Source organism: Chenopodium quinoa, unplaced genomic scaffold (genome assembly GCF_001683475.1).
Source record: "Chenopodium quinoa cultivar QQ74 unplaced genomic scaffold, ASM168347v1, whole genome shotgun sequence".
NCBI classification, from domain to species: Eukaryota; Viridiplantae; Streptophyta; class Magnoliopsida; order Caryophyllales; family Amaranthaceae; genus Chenopodium; species Chenopodium quinoa.
This window is the reverse complement of record NW_018744991.1, coordinates 2,277,637-2,285,362: the sequence shown is the minus strand read 5'-3', so window position 1 is coordinate 2,285,362 and position 7,726 is coordinate 2,277,637. Positions and strand designations below refer to the sequence as shown.

Genomic DNA, 7,726 nt, shown 5'->3' with positions numbered 1-7,726 from the left:
TTATGTTTTATAATTTGTATATTCAATATTTATATTTATATATTTACTTTATACTATTACTTTAAAATTTAATGTTTATGATTTATTAGTAATTGGTATAATTTTCTTTTTTTTAATACGAATTTACAAATTGTAACAAAACGGGGAAAAAAGGCAAATTGGACTTTGGATGTGAATAATGCGTACTTTATATTATTATTACTTGAGTTGAGAAAATTGTACAATGATAACAATGATAAAAATCATACAATGATGGTATTAAACAAAACTTGGAAAATGATAAAATTGATATTTTTAAAATCGTACAATATACAATAATTGTCTATTCTTCTTCTCCTTCTTCTTGCTCGTCTTTGTCTTCGTCTTCGTCTTCGCCTTCGCCTTCAAGGTCATTGGCTAGTTGCATAGATTGGGAACTAGCCGAACCCGAACCGGAAGCGGAGGTTCCTTCTTCGTTGTCGTTGTGGTCGTAAGAACGGTCTTGTGAGCGATTTTCCGCATCCAACCAATCTTTGAAACACACGCACATTTCTAGTGTTTCGGGTTTTAGACTTGTTCTTCTATCGTCTAAAACCCTTCCGGATGCGCTGAAAGCTCGTTCGGAGGCGACGGAGGAAACTTGGATAGCAAGAATGTCTCGTGCCATTGCCGCCAAAGTTGGATGCTTCGAGCTTTGTTGTTTCCACCATGCAAGGAGGTCGAGGCTATTTATCTCATCGTCGTTCATGCCTTTGGTGAAGTCGTAACTCAGGTACATCTGCAACTCCGAGACGTCGCTTTGCGTTCTCCTGATTGATGAATCACCTGAAAACCTTGAAATCAAGTTAGTAGCTAGTGAAAATAAATGTTTGGCCTTCTTACTTACGTTTTTGGATGGTTGGGAAGGCCCTGAGCGAGGAACGGTGCCATATTTGGCTTCATAGACTCTATATAAAGCAAAAAACTGATCCTTCACATTAGTCTTATAGTTTTCTACATCATCGTCAAGAAACATGCATTGAAAGTAAATGTCAACTAACATAAATGTGTTTTCATACTTTTGCCCAGGATCTAATATGGAAGCAAAAATATAAATCAAAGGAATCTCACTATAATATTTACGCCACTTTTTTTCCATTGCTGGAAGATACTGATCATAATCACTTTGATGGCGATGATCAGCGAAAAGTTGGGCGAGTAAGCATGCATTAGAAAGAAAGTTTTGAGCACAAGGATTGTAAACAGTAGAAAAACAATACGTCATGTTATATAATAACTGTAAAAATTGCATATATCTTTCACAGTTATTCCAATCATCATCATACAAAGCATTTTGTGGAAATTTTTGGTTGTAAAATAATGTTAACGGGCCCTTGTACTCAATTGCCTTTGGTAATATGTCATAGGTGGAATTCCACCTAGTTGGGCAATCGGTTCTAATTTTTATTACCTTTATCTTTTGTTGTTTTAGAAAACTCTTCCATTCTTGGTATCTCATGTTAGAGCTATTAATAGACATAATAGCATCTCTGATTTTGTTGTAGTATGGGTCAATTGCCCGAACTCCATCCTGTACACATAAGTTAAGTACATGGCAAACACATCTAGTATGAAGAGCTTCACTGTCTAATAGTACATCGGTTAAGTTTTGTTTGATAAGATTAGCTGTGTATGTCATAGAGGTTGCATTATCAAAAGTCATAGACATCATTTTATCTCGAAGATTGTATTCGTCTATTGCTTGCATTAAATGGTGAGCAATGTTAATGCCGGTGTGTGGGTATTCCAGCATTTTGAAATGTATTATTCTTTTTTGTAACATCCATTGATCATCTACCCAATGGCAAGTCACACATAAATAGTGATATTTATAACCACTATCCCAAGAATCGGCTGTTAAAGATACTCTACAGTTAAGGTTACTCAATTCGGCTTGTAACCGAACTTTGTACTCTAGGAAATTTTTCATTGCGGCGGTACAAACGGTTTTCCTAGAGATTCTTTTATGTTGGGGTTGTAGTGCTTTGTTAATGTAGGTGTTGAATGCGTCACTTTCCGAGAAAAGAAAAGGTTGTTCGGCGTGTACTATCATTTTTCCTAGTTCATCCCTATCCCTCTCATAGTTGTATGTAAAGCCATATGGATGGAATTGGGAAATTTTGGGCTGGGTTGGATCACTAGCTGGTTTTGCACAAGCTTTCATGTGTCTAGATAAGTGTCCCGTCCCGTTTTTGGTAACTGCCTTGAATACACTATTACATGTTTTACATTTTGCCCATTGTTCACCATCTTTACTTAGGACAAAATAACGCCATACCTCACTCCTTCGGTTTTTCAAAAGTAGCATCTCAGTTTCGGTTAACCATTCATGATGTGTGTGATGGTTAGTAGTGGGACTAGTGGGAGTGGCAGTAGAAGGGGTAGAACCGGAGGGAATTCGGGTACTTTCTTGGCTACCTTGGCTAGAACAATAGTTTTGTTGATCACCGATATAATTAGGTGGAAATTGGTATGGTGGTAGTGGAAATTGGTTTAGTGGTGGTGCTGGAAATCCCGACGTATTATATGGCTCATAGCCCGGGGGGAAGTAAATGGGGTCATTGGTTTGACTCGTAATTTGGGGGCTCGTTGTATTTGGTGGTTCCCTAGAACTACTACTACGGATAAGTCGGCCTTTCCCCCTAGACCTAGATGATGGGTTGTTCGATGCCATAATTAACAATTAATTTTTTTAATAAAAAGTGGTTAACTATAATAATAATAATTAATAACAACAATTTTAACAATAAAAATATCAATAATATTAATTAATAACAACAACTATAACAATAACAATAACAACAAAAATAAATAATAACAACAATTGTAACAATAATAATAATTAATAACAACAATTATAACAACAACAATAACAATTAACAACAATAATAATTAAACAAGATTATTCTAATAATAACAATAAAACAATAATAAATTTAAGATTAGTTTAGATCTTACAATCGTGCTTCAACGCTCCACTAATTACGATTACGAACTTTTTAATTTTTTCCGATATTAGGAAAATAATTAGAGAATTTAAGAGAATAATTAGAGAATTTAAGAAAATAAGGATTATTAGAGATTTAGAGAATATAAGAGATAAGAAGAAGAGATTGTGATTTTGTGATTTGGGAATGAAATGGAGGTGAGTATTTATAGAATTTTTGGGGAGCAAATTGGCAAAAAACTAGCCGTTTTTTAGCCGTTTTTTTGGCTTATTAAGGAGCTAGAATAAACGGTAACATTACCGTTGGCTCGCGGGCCGTACCTGCGGGCCGGCACGACGGGCCAGCACGGCGGGCCATGCCCGTGCTCGTGCCGAGCCGTGCTTGGGAATTCTCAACCCTGTCCGTGGCACGGCCTGTGGCACGGGAGTTGAGCTTCGTGTCGTGCCGTGCTTGAATTCGGGCCGTGCCGGGCTACGCCGAACGGCGGGCCGTGCTGGGCAGCACGCGGGCCAACCCGGCCCGTGCCCAGGTTTGGGGACAGGGCTAATATGGAAAGACACCTGGAAACCTTTATACGCAAACGGCCTCTAGGTACGGGGTATACCATCCGGGTTCCGCCTGAGCTGAGCACAATTGCTTGGGAAGACAATCAATGAAATGCAAACGGGTATTTTGGTTGCTATGAGGCAACCTTTTTAGCCGGCCTTTGCTTCCCCTTGCACAACACAGTAAAGGCCATTTTAAGTGGATATGGCTTAGGCGTGTGGCAGTTAACCCCAAACTCTTGGGTTAACATCTTAGGCTACATCGCCGCCTGCGAAATGCAGGGTCTCCATCCTGGATGGGAGGCCTTTGCTCACATGCATTACCTTAGTCGAAGTCCAGGCGGGTGGAGGGCATGGTATACTCTGACTACCTACCCCAAGTACTTGATGACCTTAGACAAACCGTCTAAGTGGTCAGATTGGAAGAACCGCTTCTACCTGGTCTCTGCCCCCACGAAGCAAGAGAACTTCAAGCTTAGGACCTACAACCGGAAGCCGAGTCTGCTAGGGCAGAAGTGTAAGTTGCCCCAGGTTCGGGATGAGGACTATGAGAGGATAATAGAGGCAGGGTTCTTTGAACTTACAACCACCACCCTCTCAACCGGTGAACTAATAAGCGTACCCAAGAATTGGGTACCAAAACACGAGTTTTTGAGGGATGTGGCTTTCTTATCCGCCTGCGGGTTGAGCACCCAGTTTACTAAACGTATGTTGTGGATGCATCCGACACTTTTTATGCTGCCTTTGCCACTTTTTACTTGTGTTTTTTGCATAATTGTCTAATCAGACGGTTTATTTTTTGTAGTAAACGCTTTAAGGATGCTGCCTGAGAGCAAGACTCCCGCACGGTCCGCAGCAGACATCCGCAAGGAGAATGCGGAAAAGAAGAAAGTTGCGCAAGCGGCTAAAAGCCAGGTGCAAACGCATGTCTCTCCTTTTCTTGCATTCATCAATATTAATTTACGCCGGATGGCCATAAAGACCTCCAATTTTTATTCAGGATGGAAGCAAGGCGCCTCGATCTCTCACAAAGTTGATCAGACCAAGAACGGGGGGTGAGGTTGCTGCCCCCAGCTAGTCTCAAAAGACTTCTGCCCAGACGGTTCCAGGCCGTGTGACTGTTGGGGGCAAAAGCTTTAAAAACACCGGCGTGGGATTCGATCTCACAGCCAGACAACCGGATGCCTCTAAGGCATCGAAAGGTGGAGACGCACCTAAAACTACAGGCGGTCCTGTAGTTATTGTATCCCAAGGTACAGCCGATCCCTTCAAGCCTCTTGTGCTTGGCAAACCCATACGGGTCAAGTTACACTCTTAGCTCCAGCCATAAGATTCTTCTGGCAGCCGGCAATCTATAGAAGGAGCGTATATTGTCTTCTCACCGTCTCTTTCTAGTTCAGACCTCTCCCCCTGGTGGCCGGATGTACAACAGTACTCCAAGGTCATGCTGAAGTCCATACCCAGGAAGGAGAAGGAGGCAATCCCGAGGATCAATGTCTTCAATGTCGATCGGGTCCTGGCTAGCCTGACTCAGGTTAGGGGTGGAAATCGGATCAGATCAGGTCAGGTCGGATTCGTGTTCGGGTTTCGGGTCAGCTAACCCCCAACCTGAACCTGATATTTTCAGGTTTGGTTCAACCCGAAAACGACCTGATTTGACCTGATTTTATTTTTAAAAAATTTTGACCTAAATAACCTGATTTTTTTTAGCCTGATTATAAGTTTTTGACTACTTAACAGTTAGTATAACCTGATTTTTTTTTAATTTTTTTTTTTTTACCTATGTTTTCAAACATGATTTTCAAACTTAAAGTTTTCAGGAAAACCAAATAAAGTCTAGCCCTCTAACAAGTCTAAATGCCTAATTAACTATTACATACTAAAATAAAGTCTTAACAAATTACAAAACACAATTAAAAAGAAACAAATGTTTTTAATAAAATTTCATAGTCTTCGCTCTTCGTGAGTCAGTTTTTCATGGTTTTTACCCTTTCCTTTGTCCTCCCTTGTAGAATCAATCTCCTCCACTAGTCCTCTTCCGAAAAGTTGTTGAATAATTGCTGAAAAAAATTTAACAAAATAAAATATGACTAAAACTGATCCAGTAGAAAATGTCTAGTACGAGATCACGAATTCACAGGATGAGCTAATCAAATAATTAATAATAATATATCTGTAATAATCAATTAATAATATATATCTATAAATATGTAATAATCAATTAACAAAATTTGAACTAACAAAAAATTAACAGAAAACTAACATGCACAAATTAACAACATGCATACAAATTAACAACATACATACAAATTAACAACATGCATACAGAAAAACAGAAAAATAAATTAAACAGAAGATCAAAAAACACACAATTAACTAAAATTAAAAAACAAAAACAAAACAGATATGAACTGAAAAATTAAAAAAAATCAAAACACAACTAAACGGATTACCTTTAGGAGATACAGATCTTAACTTTTAAGATGATATTTATGTATTTAACTGAAATTACAAAAATTAAATTAGTAACCGAAAGGCGAAAACCAAAAACAATGATAATAATACTAATAATAAAAATTAAAAACCACTATACGAAAATAACGAATACAACAAAAACAGAATAAAAAATATTAACAAGAAAACTAAAAAAAACACAATAAAAATTAGAAACGAAACACAAAATTAAAATGTTAGGAAATTACCTTTAGGAGAGGAAGATCTGAAGTTTGAGGATGAAAATTAACTGAAATTAAAAAAAATTATAAAAAAACGAAAACCAAATACAAAAACACAATAAAAATTCTAAAAATTATAAATGAAATAAATATATACAGAAAAAAGAATTAAACAGAAACACAAAATTAAATTGTTAGGAAATTAAAAACTGAAATTATAAACTAAACAATAAAAATAAAAAACGAAACACAAAATTAAAATGTTAGGAAATTACCTTTTGGACTTAGGAGAGGAAGATCTAAAATTCTGAAATTTGAAGATGAAAATAAAATATCTAAGGAAAATAAAATATCTAAGGAAAGAGAAAGAAGTGTGAATTAACATGTAGAATTTATCAAACTAGTAAACAACTTCTAACAAAAAGAATATTATCAGCGAATAAAATGATGTAAAGAATTCAAGGATAGAAGAGGATTTTAGGGTTTGAATTACAATGGAGAGGATTTTAGGGATTGAAGAGAGAGAAAATATAAGAGAAAGAAAGAGAATATGGCAGAAAGTGAGAAAACGGCTGAAAGGAATGAGTGGAATTTAGGGTTTTTGATTTTATAAGGGGGCTCTATTTGAAGTTGGGTTGGACTAAAGGTTTCTTTAAGGGTTTTTTTTAAAAACAAAAAACTTAAATGTGTTCGGGTTATCAGGTCGAGTTCGAGTTGACCCGACCTGATAATGACCTGATTTTTTTTTTCAGGTTATGTGGGTCATTTTCGGGTTGGGATTTTCAACCTTAACCTAACCCATTTAAATTTCGTGTGGGGTTCGTGTCGACCCATTTAAGTTTTTGGGTCGAAAACCTCAACCCTAACCCGTTATTTTCAGGTCGGGTTCGGGCGTGTTTTCGGGTCGGGTCAGTTTTTGCCAGCCCTAGCTGAGGTATGAGTTTGCATTTTTTTTTTTATCTTTTAACCCCGATTGTGGTCATGCAGTTAATGCTGCGCGTGGAGGGGCTGAAAAAGGTCTATGCCAAGAAGCAAGAGGAGATAAGACGGGTTAAAAGAGAGGCGTCTGAGACCCATAACGTTGCTCAATATTCCATGATTGTGCATGAACTAGAAACTAAAAGTCAAATCATGCAACAGGCGGACTCCATCAAACGGCTTCAAAAATTAGTAAAAAAATGCAACATGCGAAGTTTCAGGAGGCGTAAAATTCTGAAGATGAGCTTAAGAAGACGGGGGAGGCTCTCGAATCTTTGAAGGGCGCCAAGAAAGAAAACTCCTCCCTTAAAGCTGAGAATGAAAGCCTGAAGAAAGAGGCGGCTGCTGCCAACAAAAACTTTGAAACCACTCTTCATGCTAAGCAGAGCCAGCTCATCAAGGAGAATGAGTAAGATTGCGAAAACCGCATGAAAATGGCTTGGTCCCTTGTGCATTCGGATACGGAGTACGCCGTCTGGGAACTGGCCTATAAATATGCAGATCTTGCCATTCTGGGCAAGGAGGAGAACAAACCAGAGCCCGAGCCGTATGAGGACTGGGC

At 38.1% G+C, this 7,726-nt stretch overlaps 1 long non-coding RNA gene across 1 annotated transcript; it reads right to left on the bottom strand.

Moving 5' to 3' along the window:
• Nucleotides 1-5,197: 5,197 nt before the first annotated feature.
• Nucleotides 5,198-6,800, bottom strand: LOC110706932. The gene is made up of 4 exons (XR_002508411.1): nucleotides 6,462-6,800; nucleotides 6,214-6,254; nucleotides 5,965-6,013; nucleotides 5,198-5,571 (listed from the first exon to the last, which is right to left on the bottom strand). It is a non-coding gene; the product is annotated as an uncharacterized LOC110706932 (long non-coding RNA).
• Nucleotides 6,801-7,726: the final 926 nt, after the last annotated feature.